The sequence below is a fragment of the Rhamphochromis longiceps genome, linkage group LG10 (genome assembly GCF_057381845.1).
Source record: "Rhamphochromis longiceps isolate RC_006_pf linkage group LG10, R_longiceps_female_GT1.1, whole genome shotgun sequence".
Classification (NCBI taxonomy): domain Eukaryota; kingdom Metazoa; phylum Chordata; class Actinopteri; order Cichliformes; family Cichlidae; genus Rhamphochromis; species Rhamphochromis longiceps.
Genome location: NC_140566.1, coordinates 6,256,808 through 6,276,697, shown reverse-complemented (window position 1 = coordinate 6,276,697; position 19,890 = coordinate 6,256,808). Strand labels below are relative to the sequence as shown.

At 38.6% G+C, this 19,890-nt stretch overlaps 2 long non-coding RNA genes across 2 annotated transcripts; one reads left to right on the top strand and one right to left on the bottom strand.

The window, feature by feature from the left end:
* Nucleotides 1-1,295: 1,295 nt before the first annotated feature.
* Nucleotides 1,296-2,767, top strand: LOC146660221 (uncharacterized). Its single transcript, XR_014913440.1, has 2 exons — nt 1,296-1,619; nt 2,249-2,767. It is a non-coding gene; the product is annotated as an uncharacterized LOC146660221 (long non-coding RNA).
* Nucleotides 2,694-3,575, bottom strand: LOC146660220 (uncharacterized). The gene is made up of 2 exons (XR_014913441.1): nt 3,334-3,575; nt 2,694-3,176 (listed from the first exon to the last, which is right to left on the bottom strand). It is a non-coding gene; the product is annotated as an uncharacterized LOC146660220 (long non-coding RNA).
* Nucleotides 3,576-19,890: the final 16,315 nt, after the last annotated feature.

Genomic DNA, 19,890 nt, shown 5'->3' with positions numbered 1-19,890 from the left:
TTGCCAATTACGCTGACTTCCTGCTGTATTGAGCCTATCCATGTCTTCATTTAGTCCAAGGTTGAGGTCGCCTCCAAGAACAAGTGTGCCATCTAAGTGTTCAGAGAGTACACTGAAAAAAATGTGAAAGAATGAGGGATCATCAACATTTGGACCATATACACTTGCAATACATAGCTTTTTATCAAGTATAGATAGTTTAATGATTAAGAATCTGCCCTCTGGATCTATAACTGTATCGAGTACTGTGAAATTAATATTTTTATGTATTAAAATTGCTACTCCCCTTTGTCTAGAATTATAACAAGCTGAGAACACATTAGGAAACTCAGGTGTTTTAAGTTCATTCAAACCTCTAAGAGGTCTGTGGGTCTCTTGTAAAAGGACAAGATCTGCCTGTAGTTTTTTGAGTTGGTTAAATATTTTTAACCTCTTTTCTCTGGAGCCAGCTTTACATTTATATTCCATGTAATGAACCTCAGTGTACCCATAGATGTTTGTGTATAACTAGGGATGTATGCTGTGTGTGTCGCTTAGACAGGTGGAGAGAATACATCACTTGTTCATAAATAAAGAGAAGGAGAGAGAGAAAAAATGTGTGGCGAGATGATCCCTGAGTCTGACTATGTGTGTGCATATTTACTAATATGAGTAGGCTTGGCTTAAGTGTGTGTATCCTAAACGACTGTGTGCGCTGTCTGACTGATGTAAATGTGCTGCCGTTGAGGGCATGGTGCGTATGTGTCGAAATAAAGGATGTTGTTTGTGGATGAGTGTCGAAGCAGGTGATCGAGGCAGTGAAAGAAATAAAGAAAGAAACCAATGACAAGGGTGAGCAGCATAAAAACAAGAGGGGGAAAAAAGAGAAAAAAAAAACGAGAAGAAAAAAACAACAAAATGTAAACATTCCAATTAAATCACTGACGGAGAGTGACGGTGTTAATTCTGCTGTGCGATTTGATAGTGGTAAGTTAAACAGATGTTAATGCAAGTTAGTGTGAGTGGATAGGGAAAGGGTGTAGCTGATTCTTATCTGGTGTGAGGTTAATACAGCTACGGAGTGATGTTGGGGTCGCGGTGGAGCTGTCCGTCCACGTACAGCTGGTCCACAGCGATGACAGCGCGGGAGCCCTTCTGGATGAAGCCGCGTCGGATTGGAAGAGGACCCTGCGTCGTTCCAAGATCTCTTTGGGGAACTGGTCGTTCACGCTGAAGTCCGTTCCTTTTAATTCCCTGCCGCGGCTTTTCACCTGTTGCTTTTGTTTGAAGTGGCCGAATTTGGCCACTATAGGGCTTCGGAGTTGACGTCACGCCGCAATGCATTGTGGGAGCGCGGCGGCATTTTCGGGGTCTACGAATCAAATCAAACACACTGTGTTGGAACGACGATTACAAGATGCTTAAAAGCAGCTTAAAAGAGAATGGACTGTATAGAGACCGATTGCGTCCAGAGGCGAAGCGGCGGTACTTGCAGAAAATAGCGTGCATTGGAAATGTGGACCCGTATGAAATACGGCCGTGGAGTAGAAACCCTGAAGACCAACCGCTATTGACGTAGCCTGATATATTTCATACCTTATCTGTGGAGTCAGCGCGTACAAGTCGTCATTCAATCAAAGGTAAGTCAGCTCGAGTACAGCGAGTGAAATGCGTTTGATTTCCCTGCAAACATTCAGATTACTGCAGCATAAATTCATTCATGAGGGGAAATTACAGTGAGAACATGTGGAGACTGTTAGGTGGATAACATAGTGAGTTCAGTGCATTGATGAGACACTGTCCTGAAGGATTTAGTTATTCTCTATGGTTAAAGAAATTGCAATGATTTATTAATGTTTATTATAAATAATTCTAATTATACATTTTGCTTCCATATTTGTATCTTGTGTCACTAAAAATACATTTTATTTTAGTTTTATACTTTGATTAATGACCTGCAGAATCTCCTTAACATATTAAGTGATTCATAATTGTCACTTTATGCTTTCTCCATCTCTAAAGTGATGACATCCTTGCATTACATACTTTAGGTTCATTTTCTGCAGGCAGGTTTCTGACAGAACAGACAGATTTAGACTATAACATGCAGCGTTCTATAGATGGACACATAAAGAAATGAAAAATTACATGTATGTGATAACTTTCTTGACACTTTGTTACATTTATGATAAAGTAGATTAAACACATTTGTGTCGGCCTTGGCTCATAGTTCTTGTCTTTAAATGAACTTTGTCTGTGTGTGTTTCAGGTGCTGCACTCTAAGACTGAATGAACCAGCATTGCAGCCATGGGTCACTGTGAGCATCACAGGGAAGGTTGAAGCCGCCCGCTGCACCTGTATGGCCGGAGTCGCAGAGACCTGCACCCACGTCGCTGCTCTTCTGTCTAAAGTAGACGGAACAGTGTTGATCCGTGGCACAAGGACTGTTACAGATGAACCTGCATACTGGGTTTTGCCTGGTAATAATACCAAGATACACCCAGAGGTTGGCCATAAGATAGACGACTTCTCTTCAGCTGCCCAAAAAAAGGCTCTTGATCAAAACATACACAGACCATCTGTAGTGACAGGTAAAAGGAGCCGTCCTCAAAAAAGAAAAACCCCACCTGCTACTGTGGAGGAGTTGTCACTGCTATAATGCCATCATGTTTTATCTAGGGGTCTAGATGTATGCCTGTAGTGCACTGCTGTGTAAATAATTTGCATTTACTGAATATGTACTGACTGAGTCCCACTGTTCAAAAGTTGAATAAAGAAACTAAATTATTTTGCCTTTTTTTTTTTTTATTAAAACCACTTTATAGAACATCACATCAGTAACAGTGTAGAATCCATGTCATTTACAGTTTACAAATGACAAAATGTTTACACCAAATCATGAGTGTTTACATGATATCACCCACTACTAACATTACTTTATTTACTGTATCTTTTGAAAAAATAACAGCACAAGACTTAAGAACATTTAACAGGAGCAGGTTTCATTCTTCTCTGGTTTTATTATCACACTGTTCACCAAACGCAGCAAACCTTCACCATCTTATCCAGAAGGGTCACCTCTTCACCCTCACATGGAAGAAGTAATCTGATTGGCATGGTGGTTTGTTTGAAGCAGGTCCCTCGTGTAGCGCTGGAAACCAGTCATGATGTTTCATCCATTTCATAGGCTGGTTTGCTGCAATAATGCCAAATAATTAGCAACTCTATAAATAGACGGTAGTTCTGCAAAATCACTCAGTAGGATGTTTGTTCTAATTTGCTATGAGCTCAGAGCGCATCGAAAATGAAACTAATAGGCTATAAAGAGAGATATGAACATATTTAGAACTTACCGGAATGAAAATGTCTGGAGCACCAACAGATATTTGGAGATGGAAGAGAGCTGCACGTCAGCTCATCTCACAGCTGCTATCCAGGCTAGACGCCTTCGTTTGGTAACATCGATACACGAGCTGCCTCATGTCGCTTCCAGGTTGGGAAAGCATAAAAAGACAATCCAACCTTGTTCCCGTGCCGGTCGTAAGATCGAACATTGCAGCCGAGCACACAGCAAGTACGAACCATGGCTATGCTATCGCTCCTAGCTTAGACCCCCAAAATGGTGAATCGGGCCAAAATCCTTTCCACGCCCACCCCCGTGACATCACGCTCCGAAGCCCTATAGGACGTGGTCTCCCGGTCGCAGCCCGCATGGGGCCGAGGCGATGTACCCTATCAAAGACAATGTTCTTCACCGTGTCCTCCGGCAGCTTCAGGTGGGTTTTGATGAAGCTTTTTATCGTGGTCTCCACGTCCTCTCCAGCGGCTTCTGGAATACCAATTAATAACTTTCTACTACCAGTGGGTCCATAGTGTAGTGGTTTGCTCACAACCTAATAAGCGAGACCTTCCGGGTTCAATGATGTAAGGAGCCTGGAAAGACATCTGCCATTAAAAAAATAAACAAATATGTAGCGCTACCTGCTGTGGTGACCCCTTGTGAATAAGGGCTCAGCTGAACAATTTCTTTTGTACTACTGTTCATTTCAAATGTCACGGAATTAGAGCCCTGAAAGATTAAACTGCATTTAATAAAACAATAATGGTTACTCAGTGTTTAGGAGAGAATGTCAAGTAAAGGAATCTCTTTAGTTTGCTGCCAGATCAAAGCCAAATTAATTTATTAACAGAGCAGATTTTCTTGGTGAAAAATACCCTACAAATGTAACTGATCAGTTTTCTGAACTTTCTTCATATATATATATATATATATATATATATATATATATATATATATATATATATATCTATGAAAAACTTTTAAAAAATTAAATAAAAAAAAAAACAACAGATGAAGACGAAACAAGAAAATGCTGATCTAAAACTTAACCATGGAACAACTGCCTAATTACTGTTTGTAAAGTTTTAAGCTGTGAAAGGACAATTTGGCAGGCTATCACCACTTCATAACATATAGTTAGGACTTAGGTAGATCTTCCATGGATGGTTCTCGAGAGGAAGCGTAAAAAAAGGAAACGAAAGCGAAGCTGTAGGGCTGGTCTGCCAGCACGGCTAAAGAGAAAACCATTTAAACAACATTTCCATTCAATGCCAGACTCATAAAAAACAAAATCAAAAGATCATACAATGTAAGCACCTTGAGGAAACTGTTGTTGTGAATTGTTGCTATATAAATAAAATTGAATTGAACTTACAGGTTGTAGCCAACAAATATTTCCATAATTGCTGCATTGTGTTAATCAAAGAGACTTGGCTGAGGCCCACAATGCCACTATAAAGTTAGCAGGCCGCACAGCCAACGGCTTTAGACAGCCAGACTTGGAATAACTGACTGTTAGATGCAGACTCATCTGCATACCTTGTGAGTTGTGATGGTAATGCGATATACAACTTAGTCAAAGCAATTACTAGCCAGTAGAACTTCTACTGTGAATCAGTGCACATAATAGCTGGGGACTTCATCCCATGCTGATTGAAGAGGTGAAAAGACTGAAGGAAACTGCAGCTCGAACACCAGCCTCCACCTGCATAACCCCATGGTGCAGGAGCACAATGAGAAGTGCACACTGACAGCAGTGAACCCAAGCAAGGTCACTGGACCAGAAGGAGTGACTGGTAGGGTCCTTGTCAAGAAACACTTCTAAAGACACTTCTTCAGCTGAGAGTCAGAGACACACAGTTTTACTTGCTGGCAAGGGCAGTCACAGAGCACACGCACGAGAGTGAGGGCTAAGAGACTCGCTCTCTGCCACTGCCCTGGTCTTTATTTATATGCAACAGTAGGTGTGTTTGTTTATTACATTCGAATGTGGATGTGTATATGTGTGTGTGCGCGTGTGTGCGTGTGCCAGGAGAGGCTCCTCTACCTGGTACAAAGTGAAACTGCTTGTTAAGCTCTTATCTAGCAGGTACTGCTCCTTCCCTGCATGATAACGGGTCACAGTGAATTAAAACAACAGTCTGAGTCATAAAGAAGTCATCATGCAGTATTCTATCATATGCAAACTTATATTATTAAAATATTATACTGACTACTAAGTACAATTTTCTATTGACAGTCCTGAAAAAGTGTGCAAACCAGGTGGCTGGGATTCACTAAGATCTTCATTCATCTGCATCACTCTCCCAGTCTTTCTTCCCATCATGCTTGAAACTGGCCAAAATTGTCCAGCTTCCCAAAAAGACCACCATCAGTAGCCTCAAAAACTAGCAACGAGTTGCTCTGACCTGTTTCGAGAAACTGGTCCAACACCACATCATGTCCTCCCTGAACAACACTGATATCAACCCAAAAAGTTACTCTAGTGGAGAGAAACATCTGTCAAGCCCTTGGGCAAACCCAGCTGAAAGTTCCCATAGAAATTGTGGTGATCAATTCATCTGGAACTATTTGTTCAGATACTTGCCTGGCCTGTATACAGTCTAGACTGGAAAACTCTTCCTTTCACAAGCAGAGAAAGCTCATGTTTATGTCTTCATATGGTTGATGAGTTGATGCTTTATCTTGTTGTCCACACTTATCCAATGCATAAATAACTGCAGTAAATCTTTAATATTCTCTACCACCATTGCCTGTTTATTCTAATAGTTTTGATCAACTAAAACATTATTATTTTTTACAGACATTTTTCCTTTTTATGCTTTCACTCTTGCTCATTTGTCATTTATTCTGTCTTTATAGGTCTTCAGTTTTTTATTTGTAATAAACAATTTCCAAGTTTGGTCACTGATTGGAGATCAATGTGATCAAATATTTGCTACCCCATGATTAGTCTGATCACATAAAAATTATTATTCTATTCATTCTGCCACAAATAATATTGCCATTAAAAGCACAAGGACTGCACTTTTTTTTGCAAGAATAGCTCTCTGAGACAGAATTTTAATGTCTTGATCACAATTCATCACAATCCATTCAAATACTGCAACTATCTGTTAGGATGCCTAGGTCGTTGACCCAGGGTTTTGAGTTTATTATATTATTTATCATTTCTAGTCTTTGGTTTCTTTGTTAGAGTTCTGTCTTATGGTTTATGTCTCTGTGTCTGCCCTGGTCCCACGTCTCTGTTCCCTCTGTTGTAGTGCCTGCCTGTGAGTCTGTGTCTGTAAGGTCAGTCTGTGTTATGTTTCCTGTTTTACTTTGAAAGTCCGTGTCTCATGTAAATGCTTCTCGTTGTGCTTCCTTTGTCTCGTTAGGCCTGATTTGCCCCAGCTGTGTTTCCCTCCTGTTACCCATTCCCTGATTGCTCCCTCTGTGTATTTAAGCCCTGTGTTTCAGTTTGTCTGTGTCATGATCTACTGTTTTCTATGCTGTGTGTTCTGTCTGCTTGCCTGAATTTATTTGGAGTCTCAGTTTTGTTACCTTTTTTGAGTTCAGCATTAAAGCTGTTTCGAGTTTACATTGTGCCTCAGAGCATCTGCACTTTGGGTCCACCGTTCCTGCCTGCACACAGCCTTCATAACAGAAGATCGTGACCAGAACATGGACCCCGCAGACATTTTCACCTCGGAGTACAACGCTGAGATGGAGCGGATGGTGAGCCTGCTCGACCGCATCGCCCAGTTCCCAGATTTAAGGACCATAGCAGTTGGGCTGAGTGCGGTGGATGCCATCATTCGATATAACCCCCGGCTTAGCCAGTTCGCTAAGGACACAAAGCTCGGCAGCACCATAGCTGCGTGGAGCGAGCAAGTCAGGGCTAGTGAGCTCGCTCTCTCTTTCACTAACTCTTCCTCATCATGGCCCCAGTGCGACATACACTCCCCACCTGCCTCTACGTCACGGACTTCCTCGCCTTCCACACACCAGCCGGGACCTTGTTCACCTGTCTGTTTGCCTGCCTTTTTACTGGCAGCCATGTGGTCAGAGGATCAGGAGGAGGTCTCTATTTCTCCACCGGTTCCTGTTCCCTCATCCAGAAGGAAACAACGCCACTGTCACTCCTCTCCTCAATCATCTGTTGTCCCCGCTGGAGGGTCCGAGGGACCGCTTCAGCCGCCTGTTCCCGCTGGAGGGTCAGACGGGCCCCACGGGGGTTCAGGAGAACTGCACCAGCCTTTGTTCGTCTCCGCTGAAGGGTTCGAGGGGCCCGTCCAGCCTTCTGCCTCCGCTGGAGGGTCCGAGGGGCCCGTCCAGCAACCTGCCTGTGTTTCAGTTTGTCCTTGTCGCGATCTACCGTTTTCTATGCTGTGTGTTCTGTCTGCTTGCCTGAGTTTATTTGGAGTATCAGTTTTGTTACCTTTTTTGAGTTCAGCATTAAAGCTGTTTCGAGTTTACATTGTGCCTCCGAGTGTCTGCACTTTGGGTCCACCACTCCTGCCTGCACACAGCCTTCACATAACACTATCACCAGTGTATCACAAGACTGATAAACCAAATGGCCATAAAGGCGTTTTTCTCCTCTCAACCCCACTATGTATTGCAGCTAAATACAGAATTAGTATTTAGCACATCGGGGAACCCTAATATGCATGCTCAATCATCCAGGTAAGTAAATCCCAAAAGGTTGATTTTGTTCACCTGGATGTAGTGATGTAGTCTTTTCAGTGGGAGAAATATTTCGTCATTCATCCAAGTGACTTTTTCAGTCTCAGCTGATTACAGGTTTCCCCAACCTTATAAACAGTACATTTGTACCACTGAATGAACAAATGGGCTTTGAAGTCAGTTCCTTGATCACTAATAAGCAAATTGTCATATTCCTAAACTCAGTTACAGCACTTTCAGAAAGTCATCTACTGTGATGAAGTCTACTCCCCTCTGCTGTGTAATCAAATGTCAATGTTATCAGGAAATGATCAGACAAGAGAGGGTTTTCAGGAAACACTGTTAAATGATCAGTTTCTATGCTAAATGTTAAAACAAGATCCAGAGTGCGATTAAAGTGATGGGTGTTTCTAATTTTGAGAGAAGTCTAATAACAGATTAAATATCGCACTAAGGCTGTCATTTTAGGCATCTACATGGATGTTAAAATCACCCACAATAATTATTTTATCTTAGCTGAGCACCAATGTTCCCTCTAATTTTTCATGTGTCTGAGCGAACACACAAACTCCCTGAGCGGTCCCTTGGACCACTGTGAGCAACAGCAGACGTGTGCACTGTGGTCATGCCTGCATCGAATCCATCCAAGTTACATGGTTTAATAAAATAATCAAATTACAGCATTTATGTTAGACTACTTTTAATTAACTGCTTTATCCCACTTACAATGAAAATTTAAAAAAAAATCTTTGACCTGTGTAGTATGTTAACACTAGTGGAAGTAAAAATAATTTGAACTCCAATTTTGAAAACACAACTTTCTTTCTTTTCTTTTCCTTTCTTTCTTTTTATTTTATTTTATAAAGCTCCGACTTGTATTATGAGTATGAGTCTGTGGTCTGGGAGAGAGTCCTGTAACTCTCTGTCTGCAAAATACAGTAAATAATGACCAATGTTGGGCAATTAATTATATAGTTACTTCTTTAAAAAAGTAACTGAGTTATGCAAACAACAACGTTTTTTGCAACTGTTTACCTAAAAATGCAGCCAAGGCGTTTTTTTTAAATAAACATTTCAAACTATTTACAAAACAATCAGCTGTTCTGTATCAAATCTGATGCCACACAAATTATTTGTGCCACTCCAAAAAATAATTTATGTCCACTATGAGATAAAGGAGAACAACAGCCTGATACCTGCAGGCCTGAGAACAGGAGATGTATCACTCCTGTAACATGTGTAACATTCGGTAGTCGTCTCATTGTTGAGACACCCACAACAAAACTATTGACTACACTACACACTAACTACAAAAGATTTGCGCTAAACATCGCAAATCTCTCACATCTCAATACACTGCCGCAACTCCTAAAACTCTCCCCCTCCATAAACAACTAAATGCCATGTTTCCATATCATTTTTGATTGGTCGACATAGTACATTTTTCGACCAATAGGAAAGGGTGTTTTGTGTGTATATATATATATATATATATATATATATATATATATATATATATACATGTATGTATGTATGTATGTATGTATGTATGTATATATATATATATATATATATATATATATATATATATGACCTAGTGCTTCCAAAACAATAGAGAGTTTCGATGAATCTGGGGTCGATACACCTGCAGGGCATCACCTTGCTGTGCAAGTTTAAAACAATGAGGGTGCTTGAACTATGCTGGGGTGGGGCACGCAGTTGCTGAGCACTGGTGTAACTGGCCATCCTAAGGAATCACAACAATTAAATGATACCCCCGGAGGGCTTTTGCGTTCCTGAACAATTTCAAACAATTAGCTGTTGAAAGACAGAGGGTGAATGTTATTTGTGATCACCTATTGCGTTAAAAACTAGTATACTCTGAAACCCGCACAGAAGAAGTACCCATTTGTGCTGTTTTTAAAATAAAATGTTTGTGCCACTGCATGCTGAGACATAGTCAGAGCCACAAAATTAGTGTGATTAAGACACAATTAGTTTGAAAGAGCAATATTGGCTGCTTCGGGCAAAAGACAAGATCCTGTGCAACGTGTTTTAGAACTACCACAATAGCGTTTATTTTCTAAAGGGGCTGAATGTTATTTGTGACCACCTATTGTATTAAAACTGGTAGATTTTGATACCCGTACAAAAGAAATACCCATTTGATCTGTTTTTTAAATATAATGCTTGCATCGCCACATGCTGAGACATCAGAATGACAAAATTAGTGTGATTAAAACACAATTAGTTTGAAAGAGTGATACTTGCTGATCCTGTGCAATGTGTTTTAGAGCTACCACAAAAGCGTTTATTTTCTAAAGGGGCTGAATGTTATTTGCGACCATCTACTGTGTTAAAAAACTAGCTGGCTCTGTCTCCCTCTTGGTTCAACATTCTGAAATCCCGATTTTTAAATAAAATGATCGCATCACCCCGTGAAAGAAACCCCAGTAGATACGTAAAAACTAGTTAAATTAAAACTAGTGGTTTGATTAAAAGAAATACTTGTGAACAGTCCCGAAGGCTGAAATTTCCCATACAGAAGAAATTCCCATTTGTGGCGTTTTGTTTTTAAATAAAATGCATGCATCACTGCATGCTGAGACATTTTCAGAATGACAAAATTAGTGTGATTAAAACACAATTAGTAACACTTTTGACTAGATGCAAATAAAAAGCAAGTACCCATTCCAGGTTTGTTAAGGTGCACTGTGAAACAAAACGGCTTCCACTCCGCCACACAAAACAAAAAATTGCTTTTAAGAACACATATGTCTGCATAACTGAATGTTGAGACCCGCCATTATTAAACCCCATGGTTTGATGAAATTAAAACACAGTTAAAAACACATAAACGAACACACACACGAAACCTGTTAAACAGGTTGTCAAACCGGTTTGGTTGACTGCCATATTGGACTGCCGCATCTGTATTACTACAGTATGTACCACTGTGTTCTGTAAGAATATGTAGTTACACTTACACTAACAGAACAGCCCAAAGTATCTGGTTTTATGCAGCTTCTTTTACCAAACACCCAACATTTCCTGTATGCTTGCTTTACAATCCTGGGTTTGTATAGGAAGTATCTTAAGGGGCTCTGGATCTGCAGACAAAGATCAGTGAGAAGGGGAACACAAAATAGAAATGCAATCTCCCTTTAGACTACGCAGAAAATTGTATATAAATGGATTTGTTGTAGTAACATGTAATGCAGTAACATGTTCCCTTTGACAAAAGCAGACATGTCTGATTTGTCCAAAATCCACTATTGTGTGTGAAAAATATACAAATGTCATATTCCACAATCACAAAATACAACTATGCTCAATATGAAGATATTACAAAAAAAAAAAGAAAAAAGAAAGAAAAATCTCTTACGTAACTCAAAAATATGAAGATCAGCAGGTTTCGGCAAACCATAAAGGTTGAAGGTTTGAGCATATGTATTATGAATCATTTTAACCTTTTTTCTCTTGAGGTTTTTATGACAACTGTTGTTGCATTACTGTCACCTTGTGGATTTAAGAAGTATGCCAACCCTAAATGTTATCCTAATGTTAACTTAAAGATTAAGTGACAGAAGTAAGTAACACATTAGTATTCTGTACAGATAATACCAGACACAATCAAGTAGACTTTATTGGAAAAAATATCTTTTAGGCTGAAGATAAATAATAATTATAAAACTGAACAATTTACCTCATTCATTTTTTTGAATGAAGAAACAGATAAAACAATGGAACTTTTTCCGTATTGGGTCTCCATTCTTTGTTCTGGTCAGTTGTGGCAAACACATATATAGTTATGGTGTAGAGTTCCTGAAACATAAATCATAAAAATCATTAATAAATAAAATGTAAAGAGTGAATGTGGATTTGGAGGGTATCAAAGGTAGCCTCTAAAGACAATTTTTATTTTTGCAAAAGGTGTAGTTGAGATCAAGATCACTTTGAGATGTCCTGATGCTAAACATTAGAAAGTTATGTGTGTGTGTTTAATCATGGAGGTTAGAGAGCACCTGGTTATGAAATCCTAAAAGAAATGTATTCAGATGATTCAGAAAAGGGAAATATGAGAATGAGTCTCTGTCTGAAATATCATAGTTGTTCTGTATTAGTATTTTTGTATTAAATGAGATAATCTGCCCTGACGAGAATATTTATAAAACCTATATTCAACCCAAAGCTAAGTGATGTATTTTTTAACGGACTGAATATGAGGGGTATCCATAAAACCTCCATCTCTTCTTCCCTGACTTGGGTCTAATTATAAGACAAAGAAGGCAAAACAGGGTTGATTCTTTTCAGATAATAAAGTTATACTGTTGTAATTGGTGTAGTGCTGGTCTTCATCATACTGGGAGGCCACCGGCAGGCTCTTCATACTGGTGTGTCTTTAAAACACACACCAGTAACACAAACAGTTAACCCCCCATTACCTTGCCTGTTAAAATTTTTAAGCTCGGCCAAGAATTGTTATTTCCTATCTGCAACATCAGTTCTAGTCAGGTACAGCAAGTCACGATAATGCAGATCACTTCCCCCCATTAAAATCCCATAAAGATAGATAGCCCCCCCCTCAAGACAAAAAAGTTGCACAGCCACTCTTTCATCTTCTTTAGTCATTCTTTTTAAAATTTGAGAAAGTCATGAACTAAGGTGTGTCAAAACTGAATATAAAACCTGCTCTTTGGTGATCTGGAAACCTTTATCCACTATTTCAGAAGATCTTCTAGTCAGTCTTCCAGTGTAGCAGGATGAATATAACAACAGTAGGAGATGGCTGTAGGTCAGGTTGTAGTGCAGGTTGTCTACCAGCCAAAATGTGTGTAGTTCACTTCCTCCAGTTACTGGAGTTTTATCCCCTTTGGATAGAATTTTGGATAGAAAAGAAATACACTACATCTTTCCGTTGTCACCTACAGTGATTTTAAAAGAATGAGCCTTGCAAGACTGGCCTGTGTAACAGGAGCTACCTTTGGTCAATACTGGTGAACGTTAAATTTGTACGCATATTAGCTATTTACATATCAGTAACCTTTTAACTTTGTCTTGGGCTTCACCTAGAGAAAACTCAACTCAACTCTAGAGAAAAATAGCTAAAAATATTGAAATGCTTACTATGCTTAAAAGAAAGTTTTTGCATAAATGACCAGTAATCCCCCCAAAAGAGAAAAAGAGATCTTCCCGAAGTACTTTAACACTACAAGCTACATACACACAAAGTGCCTAGTATCAGTTATCTACACACTCATATTAGGGCAATTTCAGATACATCGTTTTACTCCAAGATGTGGCACCGATGACCTTCTGCACAAAATTTATATTATGCAACAAATAAGGCAACTTGTAAATATCTGAAACTGGCACACAACCATATGGATTTTGGCAAATACCAATATTCAGTCTCCAGAAAAGACAAACAATAAACAAATGACAGTAGTGCATAGCATAAAAGTCAGAACAAATGATTGGTACCTTGGAATTCTCATTTAACCTGTTTATGAACAATTGTGCAATCTCTCAATGAAATGATATGATAAATATATACCACAACAGTAAGAAATGTATGCTCAACCTCCAGTAAGATCAGAAAATCATCAACTAGGTAAACAATACAATCATCAATGTGATCGTATAATGTGAAAAACGTAGTAAATAATGACAATTTTTAAACTGCAACCTTAAATTGCTCAGAGAATTATGCACTAAGTACAGATACAGCCACTCAAAATTGTTGCTTTCAGCCAGAGGTCAGCCAGCTGTCAGCTGGTATTTTTTCACCTAGCCTATTGTTTACTGAGTTGTACTCATGTGTGAATTATAAGCTTGTCCTTTGTTTTTTTCTGTTAGGTTCCAACTTAATACTTTGATTTTTTGTTTCTTAGATTTCTTTAAAGTTTTATATTGTGTGTGTTTTATATTGTCTTGAGTGACCCATAATTTCTCTATATTTTAAAAGGTGACGATATGCACGGATGCTGAACAACAAGCACTAAGACGAAAAGCAAAAATCTCTCATTTTAACTTGATATGGTCCCCTAAAGAGGTCCAGGGGAGAGAAAGTAACGAAAAGTGTCCGGGTTGAAAAAGGAGAGAAAGAGCACACCTACACCAGGGGAATTTCAGGACAGGCCCTGCTAGGTTCGTAAGGTAACTGTGTCATTACGTTTGGGAAAACTGTTATAGAATACTTTTAAGAAAATTGTTCCGTAAATACTGAACAACTGGTAATGATTCCTGGAATACATTAAGACCAGGTTCAACACTAAAAACTGTTAATTCTCTCCTACCTGTAAGCATGTGGAGTGTTTTCACCTATAACTAAATAAATAAATACTGCAGATTGGACACTGATTTGCGGGACATGTACCAGATGTTGGATTTAGAGTGTCCCTTCCCCAGAGTAAAGTTTTTGAACCACAGTATTTAATTATTTGCAAACATGATATATTAAGATTAGCGGCAGACAACTTGAGTAAGCAGGCATGACTGTGACCGTTACCGCTATAACTGTTAGTTTATTTGTAAATGGTAAGAATTACCAATAGTTTTAAGCATGGTCCCAGAGCGTTGTGGTTCATCATCAGAAATATTTAGAACAAAGTGCCAGATATATCTGGCAGAAACACAAGTTAGTAATAATCATAGAATGCAAGCATCACTTTATATATATATATCTTATATTTTCCATTCTAAATGTACTATTTTCTTTTCTAAATGTACTTGTATATTGTTCACATGTTGAAATAAATTACCAGTCAATCAATCAATCAATATGTCTGGCTTGTCTGGCATGCACAACCTGTATTTTATTTGCTGCAAACATATGTCTCTATAAATCTTTGACAGAAAGGCTGAATTCCTGAACAAACTGAAGAGGTTTTAAATATATGGTGTAGCAAGTCTGTAAATGAATGCACCTCCACACTGCTACCCCTGGTGGATACTCAAGACATTACCACTGTTTTTCATAGATGTCGCTTACGGCTCAGGGTTGCACCATCCAAGTCACAGATGGGGGATATCATTACGGCCACCCATCAGCCGGCAATCGGTCAGGATTCCACTATAGATCCATCAAAGTGCTGTCACTGATCAGGTGGCCGTTTTAAGTGGCTGTTTCTGTAAGTGTATTGATAATGTGGTGCACAAACAAAACAAATCTGTGCTGTTTTCATTGTGTCATGCAAAAATACATCTTAAGTAGACTCCTGTTTTAGTTATCTTTTAATAATGATTTTAAACAAACTGGTTCAAGCTTACTGACATCAATATTTATCATGGTCATGTTCTAACTAGGTTAGAAATTGTGACAGCAACCCCTAAACTGTAATTTTGCAGGCATCTGTATCTCACTTGTCCGTGTTTTTTTTTTTTTTTTTTTTTGTCGTTGTTTTGTTTTGGTTTTTTTTGCAAACCCCTAAAAAGGGAAAATCACATCATGTGAGAGCTGACTGTTTCACCATCATCACAAGCACAGAACGTGACAAAAAAAGAGCATTCCCACATACAGAATCTCTTCCCTTTGTCATCAACACATTTGTTACTCATAGGTTATCACAGGAGTGAACTTGATCATTAAAAAAAAAAGTCACATTAGCAGTCACTTGTGCTCTAAGTATACTTTCTGTCAGAAATTGACAGAAAACTCTTTTTATACACCAACCACAGATCACATCATTACTCCTGCAGTCTTGAGATCAGCATCTGCCATTAATCTCAGGGCAAACCAGGTTAAAAGCACACATTCACAACACCTGAAGAAAGCTTCATAGCAGCTACACAGACCATTCATTCAAGCTGACTTTTTGTGTTACATGATCAGTGGGCTGATAAGCACAAAAAAGTTCTTTCAATTTTTAAAAAGAATTTTATCCAGCTTTTCAATATTTCACAATAAATATGAGAAACAGTGTAATGTAAATATCTAAATAACACTGTATGTATGTAACTTTGATATAGAACAGGGGAGGACAATTCATTTTCCCAACCAGCCACATGAGAATTTATGACTGCTGTGATGGGCTGCGCACCAATGAACTGAACCCAAATGTAAAACTATTCAACATTACCAAAAGCAATTTGGAACAAAATGTGCATTTTTTAACAAGGTACTGTTGCTAATTTGTTTGTTGTTGTTTTTTGCAGTTATTTAGGTCTTTTTTCTTGTTTTATGAGACAAATTTAGTTTATTATTGGCTTTAACGGGTGCACTGGTGTCAGCTTTGAAATGAGATGGAAATGCAAAGGATAGCAGACAGATTATCCATGTCTAGTTTTGTTAAACTTTATCACAAATAATGTTTGTTCACATGCAAAAGAAAACCAGCATTATGTGAGAATATCTTTGTATGTGTGGAAAGTTCTCGTTTTTGTGAGCAGAATAAAAAAACAGCAGTGATACTGACTTAAAGTCCGTGATTCATTGCTTTTCACCCTGATGAAGTTAACTATTTTAGTTACATCAACAACATGGTTAATTTTTTAGCATTGGCTTGCACAACACCTCTTGGTGAATGATACAGTGCACAAATACCAGTTTCAGTTCTGGGTTCATGTCAGTCCGTTGTCAAAAGTCATTTCTTCCTGTCAGATTTGGACGGCCATCAGTTTTCAGCAGCAGCATTGCTGCCAGCTGCTCTGCAATCTGACACAGTTTTGTTATTCTGTGTATAAAGAAGAGGAACTTGGTTGTCTTGTGGACATCACAGTTGTTGGCCAGAGTCTTGTCCAATATCTGCTTTGTTTTTCAAATGAAGATCCTGATTTTGCTATAATGTGGTTAATCTATCTTTTGGGATTCACTTGGAGAGGGGCACATTCACAAATCCTTAATTTTTCTCAGGGCATATCAGCAAACACTATGATAAACTCCCCATCAGAGAATGATTTTATGTATTTTGCGATTTTGTGGAAGATGACAAACATGGCCTTGACTGCTCCATCCCTCTGAAACTTGTTGCTTTCACAGCAGTGTCCATTCCTGTGTTGCATCAGTCAGGTTGTTGTATTCCTGAATTCAAATAAATACTTTCTGTACATGTTTTGTTAAAACGCTAAATTGTATGTAGAGTGGATTTACAGCAAAGCTGTACCGATGCAGAGCAGGGATAGACACTGGAAACCTTTCTAGCAAAGCTGCAAAAGCAAAAACAATTTTTACCAAGCTGGATAGTGCAGTAGAGTCCAGCTTTGTGATTTCCCACAAAATTCACAAAAGCATGATGTATCCTTCTTTACGTTTGAATGCTAATTTTGTATTAGCCTCATGTGGGGAGGTCAGAGACAACCAATGGACTGAATAAGCAGCCCAAGAACCGTGCAAGAGCCAGCCAGGTCTGATATAAAAAGTTATTACCCTGTCAGTAAAGACATGTAATACAATATTTGCTAGCACTAGCAGCACTACAACGAATGCTGCTAGTGCTAACACTGCCAATGTTTTCTCACACTCACTATCTTGTTTTTCTGAATGTGATTATATTATGCATAGCTAAAAGTGACAAACATTGCAGAAGCATTTAAAAGGCGGTTTAATTATTTAAAATGGCTCTTAAATACATATTTTTTGTAGAGTATTATTTTGAATCGGAAGCCAGATTGAACCTCTTGTTGGTGTAGTGAGAAAACAAAAGGTCTCAGTGACATTTTTATTTGATTCTTGCGACTAAAAAAAATAAGGGGGACTAAAATGGTATAATGGCTACCTGCATCTTTTAAATATCTTACTATTAAATTATTTTATATAATCTGAAGCTTTTAATACGGTGGCCCTGAGAGGCCAAACGGACTGCAACTTCAGAAAACACTTGCAAAAAGAAAAATGCTGCAAAAAGGAAAATGCTGCAAAAAGAAAAACGCTGCAAAAGCACACACAACACAACGGAAATGTTTCTGGGGAGACAATAACCGGACGGACCAGTTGCACGAACCAAAACATGCTAACAAGTACACTGGGACTGGGAGACACTTGAAAGAAATGGAAGCGGAGCGGCCAAAGAGTAAACTTTCAAAAGTAAGTTCTGAATATTATGTCACTTATTTATGTGCAAATGTTTAATAACGAAGAACATTAAAACATTACTGTTGGCCACATGCCGGCAAAGTTATGTGACATTAGCGATGTTTGTACTTTCAGCGTTTACTTTGTTTTAAAGCTTTTACTTTATACGCCGTTCGATAGTTGACCTTAATCTTACAGAGAATCTAATGATTTTGTGGATAATTAAAGTCAGTCATATATCCACAAACACAACAAGCTGAAAGTCAGTGAATGCTGCTTGGTTTGCAGTCCTGAATATCACGGCACGGACTTTAATGTGTGTTTGAACGAGCTGACGGTTCACTCGTTACGCTGAAAGAAAGATGCTTTAATCACAGGAGTCACACATGTGTCCACTGTACCATCTGGGAACTCTTCTTGTTTAGCACTCGTAATGACACAAACACTAAATCCTCCTTCTCTTGTGCTTTTTTTGTAGCAGTGTATACACCTGAGACTGTCACCTGTCCGTCTGTCCTGCACTCTCTCTCTTTTTCTTTCTCTCTGATTGTGTAATAAAAGTATGAACATGTATTTATAAGTTACACTTGTGTTTGACTACTGCAGCTTATCACACATTTGATTTCCATGTGTGACAACTGCAAGTGTCCAGGGTGAGGACAGACTGAGGGACCCACTGCTGCACATCATCTGTGAGGCTTTGCACCCCTGATGATCCAACAGGACAAACTCAGCAGTGTGTGAGGAAGAGGAGGAGGAAGATCCAGCAGCAGCTGACAGATGGAGAAAATAGACAGACTGTTCCCTGTTTGTGAAGGACTGCTAGGAAAGTTATAACTAATTGTCTGTCCTGAATCAGTCTTATTAGGTAATTTTCAAATAATTTTATCATTCCAGTGTTTTCAGTGTGGGAGAAAGTACTCAGGGCCTTCAGGCTACACACTATGAAAGGCAGCAACAAGTTTAATATTCAGAAACCTAAAGTATGTATCAGCAGCAGAATGGAGCTAAAAATAAATGTTTGTTTCAGTTCTATGAAGCTTTGAGTATTTTGGATTAGTAGTACTGCTGTGTTTGTTGCATCATATTGCTGTAATTGTTTATATGCTTTATATATTCTAAGTTGATCTATAGTGTTACATCATATTCAGCCTGTTTAAGGCGCTGATATCTATTCTGTATGACTTAAAGCAGTTATGACATGGTCTGATTTTCTCACCCAATAAAGAAATATTTAATATATCAGCCTACCCTTCATTCTATCAGAAACAGTTATCACAGCTCGTACATTTGCTTTTTCCACACATATATAAGCATTGAGCCAAATTTAGTAATGCTAACATATTAAAAGAACAATATTTGTCTCTTATATATAATACATCTATAGATACACTGTCAAAGATACTTGTCTTTAAGTGAAGATTTAAGGTGACAGGAAATATAAATAAATGCAACTTGAATCTTTACTGAAGCTCAGTGTTTGGCACAGAGTTCATGTTCACTGCTGTAATAACTAATAACGATTAATATAATATTGGCCATATTATATTTACATTACCAAAGTGAGATGACTTTAGTCTCATGAACAACATTAGCTAATTGTTATTTACTAGCTAATCTTAAATGACTGTTCAGTACAGAAATGAAGCCCAAAAATCATGTTTTACAGTCCTGTGGTCTCAGCCTCAGATACTTATCAAATCACACAAAGCTCATGTAGAAACAAATGTACAAAATATGTTCTCCTTCATTTCTGTCAAACAAAGCTGTATGAAACATTTCCAGCTGTTAGTATCATGGTTGCTAGGCAACCTGGGCAGTGCGACGGAGGCTAGACTGTCCCATTTCACGAGCCTACAAGCCTCGCACTTCCGGCCTCAGCAGTCTTTG